Here is a 20,236-nt window from a genome sequence, read left to right as displayed (position 1 = left end):
CGAGTTCCGAGTTCCGAGTTCCGAGTTCGGAGCTCCGAGTTCGGAGTACGGAATTCCGAGTTCGGACTTCGGAGTTTGGAGTGCCTAGATCGGCGTTTGGAGTTCTGAGTTCCGAGTTCCGAGTTCCGAGTTCCGAGTTCCGAGTTCCGAGTTCCGAGTTCAGATTTCCGAGTTCCGAGTTCCGATTTCTGAGTTCCGAGATCAGTGGTCTGTGTGCGGAGTTCAGAGTTCCAATTTCGGAGTTCGGAGTTCGGCGTTCGGAGTTCCGAGTTCGGAGTTCCGAGTTCCGAGTTCGGTGTTCAGAATTCCGAGTTCCGAGTTCGGAGTTCCGAGTTCCGAGTTCGGAGTTCAGAATTCCGAGTTCCGAGTTCGGAGTTTGGAGTTCCGAGTTCGCAGTTCTGAGTTCGGAGTTCGGAGTTCGGAGTTCAGAATTCGGAGTCCCGACTTCGAAGTTCGGAGTTCGGAGCTCCGAGTTCGGAGTTCCGAGTTCGGAGCTCTAAGTTCAGAGTTCGGAGTTCGGAGTTCCGAGTTCCGAGTTCTGAGTTTGGAGTGCGGAGTCCGGAGTTCCGAGTTCGGAGTTCTGAGTTCGGAGTTCGGAGTTTGGAGTTCTGAGTTCTGAGTTCGGGGTTCGGGGATCGGAGTTCCGAGTTCCGAGTCCCGAGTTCGGAGTTCCGAGTTCCGAGTTCCGAGTTCCGAGTTCCGGGTTCGGAGTTCCGATTTCCGAGTTCGGAGTTTGGAGTTTGGCGTTCCGAGTTCCGAGTTCCGAGTTCAGAGTTCGGAGTTCGGAGTTATGAGTTCCGAGTTCCGAGTTCGGATTTCGGAATTCAGAGTTCAGAGTTCGGAGTTCGGAGTTCCGATTTCCGAGTTACGAGTTCGGAGTTCGGAGTTCCGAGTTCCGAGTTCCGAGTTCGGACTTCGCATTTCAGAGTTCCGAGTTCCGAGTTCGGAGTTCCGAGTTCCGAGTTCCGAGTTCGGAGTTCGGAGTTCTGAGTTCCGAGTTCGGAGTTCGGAGTTCCGAGTTCTGAGTTCGGAGTGAGGTGTTTGGAGTTCCGCGTTCCGAGTTTGGAGTTCCGAGTTCTGAGTTTGGATTTCGGAAATCGGAGTTAGGAGTTCCGAGTTCTGAGTTCGGAGTTCGGAGTTCCGAGTTCCGAGTTCAGAGTCCGGAGTTCCGAGTTTGGAGTTCCTAGTTCAGAGTTCGGAGTTCCGAGTTCCGAGTTCGGAGTGAGGAGTTCCGAGTTCAGAGTTCGGAGTGAGGACTTCCGAGTTCAGAGTTCGGAGTTCGGAGTTCCGATTTCCGAGTTCCGAGTTCGGAGTTCAGAGTTCGGAGTTCCGATTTCGGAGTTCCGAGATCCGAGTTCGGAGTTCCGAGTTCCGAGTTCGGAGTGAGGAGTGAGGAGTTCCGATTTCGGAGTTCGAAGTTCGGAGTTCGGAGTTCCGAGTTCCGGGTTCGGAGTTCGGAGTCCCGATATCCGAGTTCGGAGTTCCGAGTTCCGAGTTCCGAGTTCCGAGTCTGGTGTCCGGAGCTCGGAGTTCGGAGTTCGGAGTTTTGAGTTCGGAGTTCCGAGTTCCGAGTTCGGAGTTCCGAGTTCGGAGTTCGGAGTTCGGAGTTCCCAGTTCCGAGTTCCGAGTTCCGGGTTCGGAGTTCGGAGTTCCGATTTCCGAGTTCGGAATTCGGAGTTCGGAATTCCGAGTTCGGAGTTCGGAGTCCGGAGTTCGGAGTCCGGATTTCGGAGTTCGGAGTTCCGAGTTCCGAGTTCGGAGTTCGGAGTTCCGAGTTCAGTGTTCCGAGTTCTGAGTTCGGAGTTCCGAGATCAGTGTTCTGTATGCAGAGTTCGGAGTTCCGATTTCGGAGTTCGGAGTTCGGCGTTTGGAGTTCCGAGTTCGGAATTCCTAGTTTCGAGTTCGGAGTTCGGAGTTCCGAGTTCCGAGTTTGGAAATCTGTGTTCGGAGGTCGGAGTTCTGAGTTCGGAGATCTGAGTTCGTAGTTTGGAGTTCCGAGTTCCGAGTTCTGAGTTCCGAGTTCCGAGTTCCGAGTTCCGAGTTCGGAGCTCCGAGTTCGGAGTACGGAATTCCGAGTTCGGACTTCGGAGTTTGGAGTGCCTAGATCGGCGTTTGGAGTTCTGAGTTCTGAGTTCCGAGTTCCGAGTTCCGAGTTCCGAGTTCCGAGTTCCGAGTTCCGAGTTCCGCATTCCGAGTGCGGAGTTTGGAGTTCGGTGTTCCTAGCTCGGAGTTCGGAGTTCGGAGTTACGAGTTCGCTGTTCGGAGTTCGGAGTTCTGAGGTCCGAGTTCCGAGTTTGGAGTTTGGAGTTCCGAGTTCGCAGTTCGGAGTTCGGAGTTCGGAGTTCGGAGTTTGGAGTTCAGAATTCGGAGTTCCGACTTCGGAGTTCAGAGTTCGGAGTTCCGAGTTCGGAATTCGGAGTTCGGCGTCCCAAGTTCCGAGCTCCGAGTTCAGAGTTCGGAGTTCCGAGTTCCGAGTTCCGAGTTCCGAGTTCAGCGTTCAGAGTCCGGAGTTCCAAGTTCGGAGTTCGGAGTTCCGAGTTCGGATTTCCGAGTTCCGAGTTCGGAGTTCCGAGTTCCGAATTCCGAGATCAGATTTCCGAGTTCCGAGTTCCGAGTTCCAAGATCAGTGTTCTGTGTGCGGAGTTCAGAGTTCCGATTTCGGAGTTCGGATTTCGGCGTTCGGAGTTCCGAGTTCAGAGTTCCGAGTTCCGAGTTCGGAGTTCCGTGTTCAGAGTTCCGAGTTTGGAGTGCGGAGTCCGGAGTTACGAGTTCGGAGTTCTGATTTCTGAGTTCGTAGTTCGGAGTTCGGAGTTCCGAGTTCCGAGTTCGGAGTGAGGAGTTCCGAGTTCAGAGTTCGGAGTGAGGACTTCCGAGTTCAGAGTTCGGAGTTCGGAGTTCCGATTTCCGAGTTCGGAGTTCGGAGTTCGGAGTTCGGAGTTCCGATTTCCGAGTTACGAGTTCGGAGTTCGGAGTTCGGAGTTCCGAGTTCCGAGTTCGGACTTCGCATTTCGGAGTTCCGAGTTCCGAGTTCGGAGTTCTGAGTTCTGAGTTCCGAGTTCCGAGTTCCGAGTTCCGAGTTCGGAGCTCCGAGTTCGGAGTACGGAATTCCGAGTTCGGAGTTCGGAGTTTGGAGTGCCTAGATCGGCGTTTGGAGTTCTGAGTTCTGAGTTCTGAGTTCCGAGTTCCGAGTTCCGAGTTCCGAGTTCGGAGTTCCGAGTTCCGAGTTCCGAGTTCGGAGTTCGGAGTTCCGAGTTCCGAGTTCCGAGTTCCGAGTTCCGGATTCGGAGTTCGGAGTTCCGATTTCCGAGTTCGGAATTCGGAGTTCGGAATTCCGAGTTCGGAGTTCGGAGTCCGGAGTTCGGAGTCCGGATTTCGGAGTTCGGATTTCCGAGTTCCGAGTTCGGAGTTCGGAGTTCCGAGTTCAGTGTTCCGAGTTCTGTGTTCGGAGTTCCGAGATCAGTGTTCTGTATGCAGAGTTCGGAGTTCTGATTTCGCAGTTCGGAGTTCGGCGTTCGGAGTTCCGAGTTCGGAATTCCTAGTTTCGAGTTCGGAGTTCGGAGTTCCGAGTTCCGAGTTTGGAAATCTGAGTTCGGAGGTCGGAGTTCTGAGTTCGGAGATCTGAGTTCGTAGTTTGGAGTTCCGAGTTCCGAGTTCTAAGTTCCGAGTTCCGAGTTCCGAGTTCGGAGCTCCGAGTTCGGAGTACGGAATTCCGAGTTCGGAGTTCGGAGTTTGGAGTACCTAGATCGGAGTTTGGAGTTCTGAGTTCGGAGTTCCTAGCTCAGAGTTCGGAGTTACGAGTTCGCTGTTCGGAGTTCGGAGTTCTGAGGTCCGAGTTCCGAGTTTGGAGTTTGGAGTTCCGAGTTCGCAGTTCGGAGTTCGGAGTTCGGAGTTCGGAGTTCAGAATTCGGAGTTCCGACTTCGGAGTTCAGAGATCGGAATTCCGAGTTCGGAATTCGGAGTTCGGAGTCCCAAGTTCCGAGCTCCGAGTTCAGAGTTCGGAGTTCCGAGTTCCGAGTTCCGAGTTCCGAGTTCAGCGTTCAGAGTCCGGAGTTCCAAGTTCGGAGTTCGGAGTTCCGAGTTCCGAGTTCCAAGATCAGATTTCCGAGTTCCGAGTTCCGAGTTCCGAGTTCCGAGCTCAGTGTTCTGTGTGCGGAGTTCAGAGTTCCGATTTCGGAGTTCGGAGATCGGCGTTTGGAGTTCCGAGTTCGGAGCTCTGAGTTCCGAGTTCCGAGTTCCGTGTTCAGAGTTCCGAGTTTGGAGTGCGGAGTCCGGAGTTACGAGTTCGGAGTTCTGATTTCTGAGTTCGGAGTTTGGAGTTCGGAGTTCGGAGTTCCGAGTTCGGAGTTCGGAGTTCGGAGTTCCAATTTCGGAGTTCGGAGTTCCGAGTTCCGAGTTCGGAGTTCGGAGTTCCGAGTTCAGTGTTCCGAGTTCTGAGTTCGGAGTTCCGAGATCAGTGTTCTGTATGCAGAGATCGGAGTTCCGATTTCCGAGTTCGGAGTCCGGAGTTCGGAGTTCGGAGTTCGGAGTTCCGAGTTCCGAGTTCGGAGTTCGGAGTTCAGAGTTCAGAGTTCAGAGTTCAGAGTTCGGAGTTCGGATTTCCGAGTTACGAGTTCGGAGTTCGGAGTTCCGATTTCCGAGTTCGGATTTCGCATTTCGGTATTCCAAGTTCCGAATTCGAAGTTCCGAGTTCCGAGTTCCGTGTGCGAGTTCCGTGTTCCGAGTTCAGAATTCGGAGTTCCGAGTTCCGAGTTCGGAGTTTGGAGTTCCGAGTTCGCAGTTCTGAGTTCGGAGTTCGGAGTTCGGAGTTCAGAATTCGGAGTTCTGACTTCGGAGTTCGGAGTTCGGAGTTCCGAGTTCGGAATTCGGAGTTCGGAGTCCCAAGTTCCGAGCTCCGAGTTCGGAGTTCCGAGTTCCGAGTTCAGAGTTCCGAGTTCCGAGTTCCTAGTTCAGCGTTCAGAGTCCGGAGTTCGGAGTTCAGAGTTCGGAGTTCCGAGTTCCGAGTTCCGAGTTCCGAGTTCCGAGTTGCGAGATCAGTGGTCTGTGTGCGGAGTTCAGAGTTCCAATTTCGGATTTCGGATTTCGGAGTTCAGAGTTCCGAGTTCGGATTTCGGAGTTCCGAGTTTGGAGTTCCGAGTTCGGATTTCGGAGTTCGGATTTCGGATTTCGGAGTTCCGAGTTCAGAGTTCGGATTTCGGAGTTCCGAATTTGGAGTTCCGAGTTCGGATTTCGGAGTTCGGATTTCGGATTTCGGAGTTCCGAGTTCAGAGTTCGGATTTCGGATTTCGGAGTTCCGAGTTCGGATTTCGGAGTTCCGAGTTTGGAGTTCCGAGTTCCGAGTTCCGAGTTCGGAGTGAGGTGTTTGGAGTTCCGCGTTCCGAATTCGGAGTTCCGAGTTCCGAGTTCAGCGTTCAGAGTCCGGAGTTCCAAGTTCGGAGTTCGGAGTTCCGAGTTTGGATTTCCGAGTTCCGAGTTCGGAGTTCCGAGTTCCGAGTTCCGAGTTCAGATTTCCGAGTTCCGAGTTCCGAGATCAGTGTTCTGTGTGCGGAGTTCAGAGTTCCGATTTCGGAGTTCGGAGTTCGGCGTTCGGAGTTCCGAGTTCCGAGTTCCGAGTTCGGAGTTCGGAGTTCCGTGTACAGAGTTCCGAGTTTGGAGTACTGAGTCCGGAGTTACGAGTTCGGAGTACTGATTTCTGAGTTCGGAGTTTGGAGTTCGGAGTTACGAGTTCGGTGTTCGGTGTTCGGAGTTCTGAGTTCCGAGTTCCGAGTTTGGAGTTCCGTGTTCGGAGTTCCAAGTTTGGAGTGCGGAGTCCAGAGTTCCCAGTTCGGAGTTCTGAGTTCTGAGTTCGGAGTACGGAATTCCGAGTTCCGAGTTCCGAGTTCCGAGTTCCGAGATCGGAGTTCGGAGTTCGGAGTTCGGAGTTCGGAGTTCGGAGTTCCGAGTTCCGAGTTCCGAGTTCCGAGTTCAGATTTCCGAGTTCTGAGTTCCGAGTTCCGAGTTCCGAGATCAGTGCTCTGTGTGCGGAGTTCAGAGTTCCAATTTCGGAGTTCGGAGTTCGGCGTTCGGAGTTCCGAGTTCGGAGTTCGGAGTTCCGAGTTCGGAGTTCGGAGTTCCGAGTTCGGAGTTCAGAATTCCGAGTTCCGAGTTCGGAGTTCAGAATTCCGAGTTCCGAGTTCGGAGTTTGGAGTTCCGAGTTCGCAGTTCTGAGTTCGGAGTTCGGAGTTCAGAATTCGGAGTCCCGACTTCGGAGTTCGGAGTTCGGAGCTCCGAGTTCGGAGTTCCGAGTTCGGAGCTCCAAGTTCAGAGTTCGGAGTTCCGAGTTCCGAGTTCCGAGTTCTGAGTTTGGAGTGCGGAGTCCGGAGTTCCGAGTTCGGAGTTCTGAGTTCTGAGTTCGGAGTTTGGAGTTCTGAGTTCTGAGTTCGGGGTTCGGGGTTCGGGGATCGGAGTTCCGAGTTCCGAGTCCCGAGTTCGGAGTTCGGAGTTCGGAGTTCCGAGTTCCGAGTTCCGAGTTCCGGGTTCGGAGTTCGGAGTTCCGATTTCCGAGTTCGGAGTTCGGAGTTTGGCGTTCCGAGTTCCGAGTTCCGAGTTCAGAGTTCGGAGTTCGGAGTTATGAGTTCCGAGTTCCGAGTTCGGATTTCAGAATTCAGAGTTCAGAGTTCGGAGTTCCGATTTCCGAGTTACGAGTTCGGAGTTCCGAGTTCCGAGTTCGGATTTCGCATTTCGGAGTTCCGAGTTCCGAGTTCGGAGTTCCGAGTTCCGAGTTCGGAGTTCGGAGTTCTAAGTTCTGAGTTCAGAGTTCGGAGTTCCGAGTTCTGAGTTCGGAGTGAGGTGTTTGGAGTTCCGCGTTCCGAGTTTGGAGTTCCGAGTTCGGAGTTTGGATTTCGGAAATCGGAGTTAGGAGTTCCGAGTTCTGAGTTCGGAGTCCTGAGTTCCGAGTTCAGAGTTCAGAGTCCGGAGTTCCGAGTTTGGAGTTCCTAGTTCAGAGTTCAGAGTTCCGAGTTCCGAGTTCGGAGTGAGGAGTTCCGAGTTCAGAGTTCGGAGTGAGGACTTCCGAGTTCAGAGTTCGGAGTTCGGAGTTCCGATTTCCGAGTTCCGAGTTCGGAGTTCAGAGTTCGGAGTTCCGATTTCGGAGTTCCGAGATCCGAGGTCGGAGTTCCGAGTTCCGAGTTCGGAGTGAGGAGTGAGGAGTTCCGATTTCGAAGTTCGGAGTTCGGAGTTCCGAGTTCCGGGTTCAGAGTTCGGAGTCCCGATTTCCGAGTTCGGAGTTCCGAGTTCCGAGTTCCGAGTTCCGAGTCTGGTGTCCGGAGCTCGGAGTTCGGAGTTCGGAGTTTTGAGTTCGGAGTTCCGAGTTCCGAGTTCGGAGTTCCGAGTTCCGAGTTCCGAGTTCGGAGTTCGGAGTTCGGAGTTCCGAGTTCCGAGTTCCGAGTTCCGGATTCGGAGTTCGGAGTTCCGATTTCCGAGTTCGGAATTCGGAGTTCGGAATTCCGAGTTCGGAGTTCGGAGTCCGGAGTTCGGAGTCCGGATTTCGGAGTTCGGATTTCCGAGTTCGGAGTTCCGAGTTCCGAGTTCAGTGTTCCGAGTTCTGTGTTCGGAGTTCCGAGATCAGTGTTCTGTATGCAGAGTTCGGAGTTCTGATTTCGGAGTTCGGAGTTCGGCGTTCGGAGTTCCGAGTTCGGAATTCCTAGTTTCGAGTTCGGAGTTCGGAGTTCCGAGTTCCGAGTTTGGAAATCTGAGTTCGGAGGTCGGAGTTCTGAGTTTGGAGATCTGAGTTCGTAGTTTGGAGTTCCGAGTTCCGAGTTCTAAGTTCCGAGTTCCGAGTTCCGAGTTCGGAGCTCCGAGTTCGGAGTACGGAATTCCGAGTTCGGAGTTCGGAGTTTGGAGTACCTAGATCGGAGTTTGGAGTTCTGAGTTCGGAGTTCCTAGCTCAGAGTTCGGAGTTACGAGTTCGCTGTTCGGAGTTCGGAGTTCTGAGGTCCGAGTTCCGAGTTTGGAGTTTGGAGTTCCGAGTTCGCAGTTCGGAGTTCGGAGTTCGGAGTTTGGAGTTCAGAATTCGGAGTTCCGACTTCGGAGTTCAGAGTTCGGAATTCCGAGTTCGGAATTCGGAGTTCGGAGTCCCAAGTTCCGAGCTCCGAGTTCAGAGTTCGGAGTTCCGAGTTCCGAGTTCCGAGTTCAGCGTTCAGAGTCCGGAGTTCCAAGTTCGGAGTTCGGAGTTCCGAGTTCCGAGTTCCAAGATCAGATTTCCGAGTTCCGAGTTCCGAGTTCCGAGTTCCGAGCTCAGTGTTCTGTGTGCGGAGTTCAGAGTTCCGATTTCGGAGTTCGGAGTTCGGCGTTTGGAGTTCGGAGTTCGGAGTTCTGAGTTCCGAGTTCGGAGTTCCGTGTTCAGAGTTCCGAGTTTGGAGTTCGGAGTGAGGAGTTCCGAGTTCGGAGTTCCGAGTTCCGAGTTCGGAGTTCGGAGTTCCGAGTTCAGTGTTCCGAGTTCTGAGTTCGGAGTTCCGAGATCAGTGTTCTGTATGCAGAGATCGGAGTTCCGATTTCCGAGTTCGGAGTCCGGAGTTCGGAGTTCGGAGTTCCGAGTTCCGAGTTCGGAGTTCGGAGTTCAGAGTTCAGAGTTCAGAGTTCAGAGTTCGGAGTTCGGAGTTCCGATTTCCGAGTTACGAGTTCGGAGTTCGGAGTTCCGATTTCCGAGTTCGGATTTCGCATTTCGGTATTCCAAGTTCCGAATTCGAAGTTCCGAGTTCCGAGTTCCGTGTGCGAGTTCCGTGTTCCGAGTTCAGAATTCGGAGTTCTGAGTTCCGAGTTCGGAGTTTGGAGTTCCGAGTTCGCAGTTCTGAGTTCGGAGTTCGGAGTTCGGAGTTCAGAATTCGGAGTTCTGACTTCGGAGTTCGGAGTTCGGAGTTCCGAGTTCGGAATTCGGAGTTCGGAGTCCCAAGTTCCGAGCTCCGAGTTCGGAGTTCCGAGTTCCGAGTTCAGAGTTCCGAGTTCCGAGTTCCTAGTTCAGCGTTCAGAGTCCGGAGTTCGGAGTTCAGAGTTCGGAGTTCCGAGTTCCGAGTTCCGAGTTCCGAGTTCCGAGTTGCGAGATCAGTGGTCTGTGTGCGGAGTTCAGAGTTCCAATTTCGGAGTTCGGAGTTCGGCGTTCGGAGTTCGGAGATCTGAGTTCCGAGTTCGGGGTTCGGGGTTCGGGGATTGGAGTTCCAAGTTCCGAGTTCCGGGTTCGGAGTTTGGAGATCCGAGTTCCGAGTTCGGAGTTCGGAGTTCGGAATGCCGTGTTCCGAGTTCGGAGTTCGGAGTTCAGATTTCCGAGTTCCGAGGTCGGAGTTCGGAGTTCGGAGTTCAGAGTTCGGATTTCGGATTTCGGAATTCCGTGTTCCGAGTTCGGATTTCGGAGTTCGGAGTTCAGATTTCCGAGTTCGGAGTTCAGAGTTCGGATTTCGGATTTCGGAGTTCCGAGTTCCGAGTTCGGATTTCGGAGTTCCGAGTTCGGATTTCGGAGTTCCGAGTTCCGAGTTCGGATTTCCGATTTCGGATTTCGGATTTCGGATTTCGGAGTTCCGAGTTCCGAGTTCGGATTTCGGAGTTCCGAGTTTGGAGTTCCGAGTTCGGATTTCGGAGTTCGGATTTCGGATTTCGGAGTTCCGAGTTCAGAGTTCGGATTTCGGAGTTCCGAATTTGGAGTTCCGAGTTCGGATTTCGGAGTTCGGATTTCGGATTTCGGAGTTCCGAGTTCAGAGTTCGGATTTCGGATTTCGGAGTTCCGAGTTCGGATTTCGGAGTTCCGAGTTTGGAGTTCGGAGTTCCGAGTTCCGAGTTCCGAGTTCGGAGTGAGGTGTTTGGAGTTCCGCGTTCCGAATTCGGAGTTCCGAGTTCCGAGTTCAGCGTTCAGAGTCCGGAGTTCCAAGTTCGGATTTCGGAGTTCCGAGTTTGGATTTCCGAGTTCCGAGTTCGGAGTTCCGAGTTCCGAGTTCAGATTTCCGAGTTCCGAGTTCCGAGTTCCGAGATCAGTGTTCTGTGTGCGGAGTTCAGAGTTCCGATTTCGGAGTTCGGAGTTCGGCGTTCGGAGTTCCGAGTTCCGAGTTCCGAGTTCCGAGTTCGGAGTTCGGTGTTCCGTGTACAGAGTTCCGAGTTTGGATTGCGGAGTCCGGAGTTACGAGTTCGGAGTACTGATTTCTGAGTTCGAAGTTTGGAGTTCGGAGTTACGAGTTCGGTGTTCGGTGTTCGGAGTTCTGAGTTCCGAGTTCCGAGTTTGGAGTTCCGTGTTCGGAGTTCCAAGTTTGGAGTGCGGAGTCCAGAGTTCCCAGTTCGGAGTTCTGAGTTCTGAGTTCGGAGTACGGAATTCCGAGTTCCGAGTTCCGAGTTCCGAGTTCCGAGTTCCGAGATCGGAGTTCGGAGTTCGGAGTTCGGAGTTCGGAGTACGGAATTCCGAGTTCGGACTTCGGAGTTTGGAGTGCCTAGATCGGCGTTTGGAGTTCTGAGTTCGGAGTTCCGAGTTCCGAGTTTGGAAATCTGTGTTCGGAGGTCGGAGTTCTGAGTTCGGAGATCTGAGTTCGTAGTTTGGAGTTCCGAGTTCCGAGTTCTGAGTTCCGAGTTCCGAGTTCCGAGTTCCGAGTTCGGAGCTCCGAGTTCGGAGTACGGAATTCCGAGTTCGGACTTCGGAGTTTGGAGTGCCTAGATCGGCGTTTGGAGTTCTGAGTTCTGAGTTCCGAGTTCCGAGTTCCGAGTTCCGAGTTCCGAGTTCCGAGTTCCGAGTTCCGCATTCCGAGTGCGGAGTTTGGAGTTCGGTGTTCCTAGCTCGGAGTTCGGAGTTCGGAGTTACGAGTTCGCTGTTCGGAGTTCGGAGTTCTGAGGTCCGAGTTCCGAGTTTGGAGTTTGGAGTTCCGAGTTCGCAGTTCGGAGTTCGGAGTTCGGAGTTCGGAGTTTGGAGTTCAGAATTCGGAGTTCCGACTTCGGAGTTCAGAGTTCGGAGTTCCGAGTTCGGAATTCGGAGTTCGGCGTCCCAAGTTCCGAGCTCCGAGTTCAGAGTTCGGAGTTCCGAGTTCCGAGTTCCGAGTTCCGAGTTCAGCGTTCAGAGTCCGGAGTTCCAAGTTCGGAGTTCGGAGTTCCGAGTTCGGATTTCCGAGTTCCGAGTTCGGAGTTCCGAGTTCCGAATTCCGAGATCAGATTTCCGAGTTCCGAGTTCCGAGTTCCAAGATCAGTGTTCTGTGTGCGGAGTTCAGAGTTCCGATTTCGGAGTTCGGATTTCGGCGTTCGGAGTTCCGAGTTCAGAGTTCCGAGTTCCGAGTTCGGAGTTCCGTGTTCAGAGTTCCGAGTTTGGAGTGCGGAGTCCGGAGTTACGAGTTCGGAGTTCTGATTTCTGAGTTCGTAGTTCGGAGTTCGGAGTTCCGAGTTCCGAGTTCGGAGTGAGGAGTTCCGAGTTCAGAGTTCGGAGTGAGGACTTCCGAGTTCAGAGTTCGGAGTTCGGAGTTCCGATTTCCGAGTTCGGAGTTCGGAGTTCGGAGTTCGGAGTTCCGATTTCCGAGTTACGAGTTCGGAGTTCGGAGTTCGGAGTTCCGAGTTCCGAGTTCGGACTTCGCATTTCGGAGTTCCGAGTTCCGAGTTCGGAGTTCTGAGTTCTGAGTTCCGAGTTCCGAGTTCCGAGTTCCGAGTTCGGAGCTCCGAGTTCGGAGTACGGAATTCCGAGTTCGGAGTTCGGAGTTTGGAGTGCCTAGATCGGCGTTTGGAGTTCTGAGTTCTGAGTTCTGAGTTCCGAGTTCCGAGTTCCGAGTTCCGAGTTCGGAGTTCCGAGTTCCGAGTTCCGAGTTCGGAGTTCGGAGTTCCGAGTTCCGAGTTCCGAGTTCCGAGTTCCGGATTCGGAGTTCGGAGTTCCGATTTCCGAGTTCGGAATTCGGAGTTCGGAATTCCGAGTTCGGAGTTCGGAGTCCGGAGTTCGGAGTCCGGATTTCGGAGTTCGGATTTCCGAGTTCCGAGTTCGGAGTTCGGAGTTCCGAGTTCAGTGTTCCGAGTTCTGTGTTCGGAGTTCCGAGATCAGTGTTCTGTATGCAGAGTTCGGAGTTCTGATTTCGCAGTTCGGAGTTCGGCGTTCGGAGTTCCGAGTTCGGAATTCCTAGTTTCGAGTTCGGAGTTCGGAGTTCCGAGTTCCGAGTTTGGAAATCTGAGTTCGGAGGTCGGAGTTCTGAGTTCGGAGATCTGAGTTCGTAGTTTGGAGTTCCGAGTTCCGAGTTCTAAGTTCCGAGTTCCGAGTTCCGAGTTCGGAGCTCCGAGTTCGGAGTACGGAATTCCGAGTTCGGAGTTCGGAGTTTGGAGTACCTAGATCGGAGTTTGGAGTTCTGAGTTCGGAGTTCCTAGCTCAGAGTTCGGAGTTACGAGTTCGCTGTTCGGAGTTCGGAGTTCTGAGGTCCGAGTTCCGAGTTTGGAGTTTGGAGTTCCGAGTTCGCAGTTCGGAGTTCGGAGTTCGGAGTTCGGAGTTCAGAATTCGGAGTTCCGACTTCGGAGTTCAGAGATCGGAATTCCGAGTTCGGAATTCGGAGTTCGGAGTCCCAAGTTCCGAGCTCCGAGTTCAGAGTTCGGAGTTCCGAGTTCCGAGTTCCGAGTTCCGAGTTCAGCGTTCAGAGTCCGGAGTTCCAAGTTCGGAGTTCGGAGTTCCGAGTTCCGAGTTCCAAGATCAGATTTCCGAGTTCCGAGTTCCGAGTTCCGAGTTCCGAGCTCAGTGTTCTGTGTGCGGAGTTCAGAGTTCCGATTTCGGAGTTCGGAGATCGGCGTTTGGAGTTCCGAGTTCGGAGCTCTGAGTTCCGAGTTCCGAGTTCCGTGTTCAGAGTTCCGAGTTTGGAGTGCGGAGTCCGGAGTTACGAGTTCGGAGTTCTGATTTCTGAGTTCGGAGTTTGGAGTTCGGAGTTCGGAGTTCCGAGTTCGGAGTTCGGAGTGAGGAGTTCCAATTTCGGAGTTCGGAGTTCCGAGTTCCGAGTTCGGAGTTCGGAGTTCCGAGTTCAGTGTTCCGAGTTCTGAGTTCGGAGTTCCGAGATCAGTGTTCTGTATGCAGAGATCGGAGTTCCGATTTCCGAGTTCGGAGTCCGGAGTTCGGAGTTCGGAGTTCGGAGTTCCGAGTTCCGAGTTCGGAGTTCGGAGTTCAGAGTTCAGAGTTCAGAGTTCAGAGTTCGGAGTTCGGATTTCCGAGTTACGAGTTCGGAGTTCGGAGTTCCGATTTCCGAGTTCGGATTTCGCATTTCGGTATTCCAAGTTCCGAATTCGAAGTTCCGAGTTCCGAGTTCCGTGTGCGAGTTCCGTGTTCCGAGTTCAGAATTCGGAGTTCCGAGTTCCGAGTTCGGAGTTTGGAGTTCCGAGTTCGCAGTTCTGAGTTCGGAGTTCGGAGTTCGGAGTTCAGAATTCGGAGTTCTGACTTCGGAGTTCGGAGTTCGGAGTTCCGAGTTCGGAATTCGGAGTTCGGAGTCCCAAGTTCCGAGCTCCGAGTTCGGAGTTCCGAGTTCCGAGTTCAGAGTTCCGAGTTCCGAGTTCCTAGTTCAGCGTTCAGAGTCCGGAGTTCGGAGTTCAGAGTTCGGAGTTCCGAGTTCCGAGTTCCGAGTTCCGAGTTGCGAGATCAGTGGTCTGTGTGCGGAGTTCAGAGTTCCAATTTCGGATTTCGGATTTCGGAGTTCCGAGTTCCGAGTTCGGATTTCGGAGTTCCGAGTTTGGAGTTCCGAGTTCGGATTTCGGAGTTCGGATTTCGGATTTCGGAGTTCCGAGTTCAGAGTTCGGATTTCGGAGTTCCGAATTTGGAGTTCCGAGTTCGGATTTCGGAGTTCGGATTTCGGATTTCGGAGTTCCGAGTTCAGAGTTCGGATTTCGGATTTCGGAGTTCCGAGTTCGGATTTCGGAGTTCCGAGTTTGGAGTTCCGAGTTCCGAGTTCCGAGTTCCGAGTTCGGAGTGAGGTGTTTGGAGTTCCGCGTTCCGAATTCGGAGTTCCGAGTTCCGAGTTCAGCGTTCAGAGTCCGGAGTTCCAAGTTCGGAGTTCGGAGTTCCGAGTTTGGATTTCCGAGTTCCGAGTTCGGAGTTCCGAGTTCCGAGTTCCGAGTTCAGATTTCCGAGTTCCGAGTTCCGAGTTCCGAGATCAGTGTTCTGTGTGCGGAGTTCAGAGTTCCGATTTCGGAGTTCGGAGTTCGGCGTTCGGAGTTCCGAGTTCCGAGTTCCGAGTTCCGAGTTCGGAGTTCGGAGTTCCGTGTACAGAGTTCCGAGTTTGGAGTACTGAGTCCGGAGTTACGAGTTCGGAGTACTGATTTCTGAGTTCGGAGTTTGGAGTTCGGAGTTACGAGTTCGGTGTTCGGTGTTCGGAGTTCTGAGTTCCGAGTTCCGAGTTTGGAGTTCCGTGTTCGGAGTTCCAAGTTTGGAGTGCGGAGTCCAGAGTTCCCAGTTCGGAGTTCTGAGTTCTGAGTTCGGAGTACGGAATTCCGAGTTCCGAGTTCCGAGTTCCGAGTTCCGAGATCGGAGTTCGGAGTTCGGAGTTCGGAGTTCGGAGTTCGGAGTTCCGAGTTCCGAGTTCCGAGTTCCGAGTTCAGATTTCCGAGTTCTGAGTTCCGAGTTCCGAGTTCCGAGATCAGTGCTCTGTGTGCGGAGTTCAGAGTTCCAATTTCGGAGTTCGGAGTTCGGCGTTCGGAGTTCCGAGTTCGGAGTTCGGAGTTCCGAGTTCGGAGTTCGGAGTTCCGAGTTCGGAGTTCAGAATTCCGAGTTCCGAGTTCGGAGTTCAGAATTCCGAGTTCCGAGTTCGGAGTTTGGAGTTCCGAGTTCGCAGTTCTGAGTTCGGAGTTCGGAGTTCAGAATTCGGAGTCCCGACTTCGGAGTTCGGAGTTCGGAGCTCCGAGTTCGGAGTTCCGAGTTCGGAGCTCCAAGTTCAGAGTTCGGAGTTCCGAGTTCCGAGTTCCGAGTTCTGAGTTTGGAGTGCGGAGTCCGGAGTTCCGAGTTCGGAGTTCTGAGTTCTGAGTTCGGAGTTTGGAGTTCTGAGTTCTGAGTTCGGGGTTCGGGGTTCGGGGATCGGAGTTCCGAGTTCCGAGTCCCGAGTTCGGAGTTCGGAGTTCGGAGTTCCGAGTTCCGAGTTCCGAGTTCCGGGTTCGGAGTTCGGAGTTCCGATTTCCGAGTTCGGAGTTCGGAGTTTGGCGTTCCGAGTTCCGAGTTCCGAGTTCAGAGTTCGGAGTTCGGAGTTATGAGTTCCGAGTTCCGAGTTCGGATTTCAGAATTCAGAGTTCAGAGTTCGGAGTTCCGATTTCCGAGTTACGAGTTCGGAGTTCCGAGTTCCGAGTTCGGATTTCGCATTTCGGAGTTCCGAGTTCCGAGTTCGGAGTTCCGAGTTCCGAGTTCGGAGTTCGGAGTTCTAAGTTCTGAGTTCAGAGTTCGGAGTTCCGAGTTCTGAGTTCGGAGTGAGGTGTTTGGAGTTCCGCGTTCCGAGTTTGGAGTTCCGAGTTCGGAGTTTGGATTTCGGAAATCGGAGTTAGGAGTTCCGAGTTCTGAGTTCGGAGTCCTGAGTTCCGAGTTCAGAGTTCAGAGTCCGGAGTTCCGAGTTTGGAGTTCCTAGTTCAGAGTTCAGAGTTCCGAGTTCCGAGTTCGGAGTGAGGAGTTCCGAGTTCAGAGTTCGGAGTGAGGACTTCCGAGTTCAGAGTTCGGAGTTCGGAGTTCCGATTTCCGAGTTCCGAGTTCGGAGTTCAGAGTTCGGAGTTCCGATTTCGGAGTTCCGAGATCCGAGGTCGGAGTTCCGAGTTCCGAGTTCGGAGTGAGGAGTGAGGAGTTCCGATTTCGAAGTTCGGAGTTCGGAGTTCCGAGTTCCGGGTTCAGAGTTCGGAGTCCCGATTTCCGAGTTCGGAGTTCCGAGTTCCGAGTTCCGAGTTCCGAGTCTGGTGTCCGGAGCTCGGAGTTCGGAGTTCGGAGTTTTGAGTTCGGAGTTCCGAGTTCCGAGTTCGGAGTTCCGAGTTCCGAGTTCCGAGTTCGGAGTTCGGAGTTCGGAGTTCCGAGTTCCGAGTTCCGAGTTCCGGATTCGGAGTTCGGAGTTCCGATTTCCGAGTTCGGAATTCGGAGTTCGGAATTCCGAGTTCGGAGTTCGGAGTCCGGAGTTCGGAGTCCGGATTTCGGAGTTCGGATTTCCGAGTTCGGAGTTCCGAGTTCCGAGTTCAGTGTTCCGAGTTCTGTGTTCGGAGTTCCGAGATCAGTGTTCTGTATGCAGAGTTCGGAGTTCTGATTTCGGAGTTCGGAGTTCGGCGTTCGGAGTTCCGAGTTCGGAATTCCTAGTTTCGAGTTCGGAGTTCGGAGTTCCGAGTTCCGAGTTTGGAAATCTGAGTTCGGAGGTCGGAGTTCTGAGTTCGGAGATCTGAGTTCGTAGTTTGGAGTTCCGAGTTCCGAGTTCTAAGTTCCGAGTTCCGAGTTCCGAGTTCGGAGCTCCGAGTTCGGAGTACGGAATTCCGAGTTCGGAGTTCGGAGTTTGGAGTACCTAGATCGGAGTTTGGAGTTCTGAGTTCGGAGTTCCTAGCTCAGAGTTCGGAGTTACGAGTTCGCTGTTCGGAGTTCGGAGTTCTGAGGTCCGAGTTCCGAGTTTGGAGTTTGGAGTTCCGAGTTCGCAGTTCGGAGTTCGGAGTTCGGAGTTTGGAGTTCAGAATTCGGAGTTCCGACTTCGGAGTTCAGAGTTCGGAATTCCGAGTTCGGAATTCGGAGTTCGGAGTCCCAAGTTCCGAGCTCCGAGTTCAGAGTTCGGAGTTCCGAGTTCCGAGTTCCGAGTTCAGCGTTCAGAGTCCGGAGTTCCAAGTTCGGAGTTCGGAGTTCCGAGTTCCGAGTTCCAAGATCAGATTTCCGAGTTCCGAGTTCCGAGTTCCGAGTTCCGAGCTCAGTGTTCTGTGTGCGGAGTTCAGAGTTCCGATTTCGGAGTTCGGAGTTCGGCGTTTGGAGTTCGGAGTTCGGAGTTCTGAGTTCCGAGTTCGGAGTTCCGTGTTCAGAGTTCCGAGTTTGGAGTTCGGAGTGAGGAGTTCCGAGTTCGGAGTTCCGAGTTCCGAGTTCCGAGTTCGGAGTTCCGAGTTCAGTGTTCCGAGTTCTGAGTTCGGAGTTCCGAGATCAGTGTTCTGTATGCAGAGATCGGAGTTCCGATTTCCGAGTTCGGAGTCCGGAGTTCGGAGTTCGGAGTTCCGAGTTCCGAGTTCGGAGTTCGGAGTTCAGAGTTCAGAGTTCAGAGTTCAGAGTTCGGAGTTCGGAGTTCCGATTTCCGAGTTACGAGTTCGGAGTTCGGAGTTCCGATTTCCGAGTTCGGATTTCGCATTTCGGTATTCCAAGTTCCGAATTCGAAGTTCCGAGTTCCGAGTTCCGTGTGCGAGTTCCGTGTTCCGAGTTCAGAATTCGGAGTTCTGAGTTCCGAGTTCGGAGTTTGGAGTTCCGAGTTCGCAGTTCTGAGTTCGGAGTTCGGAGTTCGGAGTTCAGAATTCGGAGTTCTGACTTCGGAGTTCGGAGTTCGGAGTTCCGAGTTCGGAATTCGGAGTTCGGAGTCCCAAGTTCCGAGCTCCGAGTTCGGAGTTCCGAGTTCCGAGTTCAGAGTTCCGAGTTCCGAGTTCCTAGTTCAGCGTTCAGAGTCCGGAGTTCGGAGTTCAGAGTTCGGAGTTCCGAGTTCCGAGTTCCGAGTTCCGAGTTCCGAGTTGCGAGATCAGTGGTCTGTGTGCGGAGTTCAGAGTTCCAATTTCGGAGTTCGGAGTTCGGCGTTCGGAGTTCGGAGATCTGAGTTCCGAGTTCGGGGTTCGGGGTTCGGGGATTGGAGTTCCAAGTTCCGAGTTCCGGGTTCGGAGTTTGGAGATCCGAGTTCCGAGTTCGGAGTTCGGAGTTCGGAATGCCGTGTTCCGAGTTCGGAGTTCGGAGTTCAGATTTCCGAGTTCCGAGGTCGGAGTTCGGAGTTCGGAGTTCAGAGTTCGGATTTCGGATTTCGGAATTCCGTGTTCCGAGTTCGGATTTCGGAGTTCGGAGTTCAGATTTCCGAGTTCGGAGTTCAGAGTTCGGATTTCGGATTTCGGAGTTCCGAGTTCCGAGTTCGGATTTCGGAGTTCCGAGTTCGGATTTCGGAGTTCCGAGTTCCGAGTTCGGATTTCCGATTTCGGATTTCGGATTTCGGATTTCGGAGTTCCGAGTTCCGAGTTCGGATTTCGGAGTTCCGAGTTTGGAGTTCCGAGTTCGGATTTCGGAGTTCGGATTTCGGATTTCGGAGTTCCGAGTTCAGAGTTCGGATTTCGGAGTTCCGAATTTGGAGTTCCGAGTTCGGATTTCGGAGTTCGGATTTCGGATTTCGGAGTTCCGAGTTCAGAGTTCGGATTTCGGATTTCGGAGTTCCGAGTTCGGATTTCGGAGTTCCGAGTTTGGAGTTCGGAGTTCCGAGTTCCGAGTTCCGAGTTCGGAGTGAGGTGTTTGGAGTTCCGCGTTCCGAATTCGGAGTTCCGAGTTCCGAGTTCAGCGTTCAGAGTCCGGAGTTCCAAGTTCGGATTTCGGAGTTCCGAGTTTGGATTTCCGAGTTCCGAGTTCGGAGTTCCGAGTTCCGAGTTCAGATTTCCGAGTTCCGAGTTCCGAGTTCCGAGATGAGTGTTCTGTGTGCGGAGTTCAGAGTTCCGATTTCGGAGTTCGGAGTTCGGCGTTCGGAGTTCCGAGTTCCGAGTTCCGAGTTCCTAGTTCGGAGTTCGGTGTTCCGTGTACAGAGTTCCGAGTTTGGATTGCGGAGTCCGGAGTTACGAGTTCGGAGTACTGATTTCTGAGTTCGGAGTTTGGAGTTCGGAGTTACGAGTTCGGTGTTCGGTGTTCGGAGTTCTGAGTTCCGAGTTCCGAGTTTGGAGTTCCGTGTTCGGAGTTCCAAGTTTGGAGTGCGGAGTCCAGAGTTCCCAGTTCGGAGTTCTGAGTTCTGAGTTCGGAGTACGGAATTCCGAGTTCCGAGTTCCGAGTTCCGAGTTCCGAGTTCCGAGATCGGAGTTCGGAGTTCGGAGTTCGGAGTTCCGCGTTCGGTGTTCGGAGTTCGGAATTCGGAGTTTGGAGTTCGGAGTTCGGAGATCTGAGTTCCGAGTTCGGGGTTCGGGGATCGGAGTTCCAAGTTCCGAGTTCCGGGTTCGTAGTTTGGAGTTCCGAATTCCGAGTTCGGAGTTCGGAGTTCGGAGTTCAGAATTCCGTGTTCCGAGTTCGGAGTTCGGAGTTCGGAGTCAGATTTCCGAGTTCCGAGTTCGGAGTCCGGAGACCGGAGTTCGGAGTTCGGAGTTAAGAGTTCGGATTTCGGATTTCGGAATTCCGTGTTCCGAGTTCGGATTTCGGAGTTCGGATTTCGGAGTTCCGAGTTCAGAGTTCGGATTTCGGAGTTCCGAATTTGGAGTTCCGAGTTCGGATTTCGGAGTTCGGATTCCGGATTTCGGAGTTCAGAGTTCGGATTTCGGATTCCGGAGTTCCGAGTTCCGAGTTCGGAGTTCGGAGTTCGGAGTGCCGAGATCCGAGTTCGGAGTTCCGAGTTCCGAGTTCGGAGTTCGGTGTTCAGAGTTCGGGTTTCGGATTTCGGAGTTCCGAGTTCCGAGTTCCGAGTTCGGATTTCGGAGTTCCGAGTTCGGAGTTCCGAGTTCGGATTTCGGAGTTCGGATTTCGGAGTTCCGAGTTCCGAGTTCGGATTTCGGATTTCGGATTTCGGAGTTCCGAGTTCGGATTTCGGAGTTCCGAGTTTGGAGTTCCGAGTTCAGAGTTCGGATTTCGGAGTTCCGAATTTGGAGTTCCGAGTTCGGATTTCGGAGTTCGGATTTCGGATTTCGGAGTTCCGAGTTGAGAGTTCGGATTTCGGATTTCGGAGTTCCGAGTTCGGATTTCGGAGTTCCGAGTTTGGAGTTCGGAGTTCCGAGTTCCGAGTGAGGTGTTTGGAGTTCCGCGTTCCGAATTCGGAGTTCGGAGTTCCGAGTTCCGAGTTCAGCGTTCAGAGTCCGGAGTTCCAAGTTCGGAGTTCGGAGTTCCGAGTTCGGATTTCCGAGTTCCGAGTTCGGAGTTCCGAGTTCCGAGTTCCGAGTTCAGATTAAAGAGATCCGAGTTCCGAGTTCCGAGATCAGTGTTCTGTGCGCGGAGTTCAGAGTTCCGATTTCGGAGTTCGGAGTTCGGCGTTCGGAGTTCCGAGTTCGGAGTTCCGAGTTCCGAGTTCGGAGTTCGGAGTTCCGTGTACAGAGTTCCGAGTTTGGAGTGCGGAGTCCGGAGTTACGAGTTCGGAGTACTGATTTCTGAGTTCGGAGTTTGGAG

This window comes from Somniosus microcephalus, chromosome 5, assembly GCF_052327205.1.
Source record: "Somniosus microcephalus isolate GS21.2 chromosome 5, FLI_Smic_1.0, whole genome shotgun sequence".
NCBI lineage: Eukaryota > Metazoa > Chordata > Chondrichthyes > Squaliformes > Somniosidae > Somniosus > Somniosus microcephalus.
The sequence above is the reverse complement of the archived record's forward strand: the minus strand, read 5'-3'. Positions refer to the sequence as shown.